The sequence below is a fragment of the Asparagus officinalis genome, chromosome 9, assembly GCF_001876935.1.
Source record: "Asparagus officinalis chromosome 9, Aspof.V1, whole genome shotgun sequence".
Lineage (NCBI taxonomy): Eukaryota > Viridiplantae > Streptophyta > Magnoliopsida > Asparagales > Asparagaceae > Asparagus > Asparagus officinalis.
In genome coordinates, this window is record NC_033802.1 from 61,731,751 (window position 1) to 61,733,363 (window position 1,613).

Consider the following 1,613-nt stretch of genomic DNA (forward strand, 5'->3'; position numbering starts at 1 on the left):
ATACTAGACAAACAACATTAGTGGTAAATTGTTTGTTAAACATCATCAAAACAAGAAGGCCAACAGAAGGGATTTGCCACGTAGGTCCTGTGTGAAGGTATGCGTCATAATCCTGCTTCTGGAATGTGGGGGTGAACCCTGCATTTTGAACTTGAAATGCGGGTCTCACCCTTGCATGTTGAATTTGGAACACGGGTGTGACCTCGGCGTTCGGTTTTTGCATCGCGGGTCTGACCTCAATGTTTTGACTTAAGACATGGAAGTGGCTTCCGTGCATTTTTGACTAAGTCTTTGAGACTTGTCTTTGGCTCATCTGTTTTAAGTCTCGGCTCACATCCATTAAGCTGATGGACCTGCAAACGTGCATAGGATTTTTGGCAAACCCTCAGCCATCAACGGATTTGATAAGCCTTTACCGACTACCGTTTGAGTCAGGCTAGCATATGGATTGTCTAAGTCCGTTCCACATGTACCGTTCTGCTAAGAGAATGAACCCTCTTAGACTTGATGCTATGATTTTGAATACATAGACTTTGTCACTGTTTCTTCATGTGTTATATTTTCACTTGAAACACTGAAAGAAAATTAGAAGTGCCAGAGGTGTAGTATTAACTTGGCGTGAATTTTTACTTAGAGTGAAATTCGGAAACTTTCTTTATTATCACTGGGATAATTTCAGAAAATCTCTAATCCACTGGGGATTTTAAAATGAAAACTTGCTGTTCTTATTGAAAAAGGATTAACAAGTTCATTGGGGGGGTTTTACTGTTAGAGGTGTGATGTTAACCTAACAGTATTTTTATGGACCTATCGCTCCATTGACGAGAGTCGATAAGTGGAAAGTGTTGCGATCAGAGCAACTTTGAGGACCTATCGCTCTATTGACGAGAGTCGATAAGTTGATTTTGTCAGAGGTGTTTGATATTTTGAGGAATTATCGCTCTATTGGGGAGAGTCGATAAGTTAATTGTCAGAGGTTTGGTGTTAACATGACAGGTTTATGGACCTATCGCTCTATTGAAGAGAGTCGATAAGTTGATTTTGTCAGAGGTGTTTGATATTAACGTGACAAGAGAATGTTGCGATCGGGGAAACTTTATGGACTTATCATCCCATTGACGAGGATTGATAAGTGGATTTGTCAGAGGTATGATGTTAACGTGACAAGAGAATGTTGCGATCGGGGATACTTTATGGACTTATCATCCCATTGACGATGATTGATAAGTTGATTTGTCAGAGATATATTGTTAACGTGATAAGATTGTGTTGCGATTGGAGCAACTTTGTGGACTTATCATCCTATTGATGATGATTGATAAGTGGATTTGTCAGAGGTATATTGTTAGCGTGACAAGATTGTGTTGTGATTGGAGCAACTTTGTGGACTTATCATCCTATTGACGAGGATTGATAAGTGGGTTTTGTCAGAGGTTTAGTGTTAACGTGTCAGGATTTATGTTGCAATTAGAGTAACTTTGTAGACTTATCATCCTATTGAAAAGGATTGATAAGTTGATTTTGTCAGAGGTGTGATATTAACGTGACAGGAATGTGTACTTGTGACTTGCACAAGATTTTAGGAATTAGCGTCTCGCTGGGGAAACTTGCTA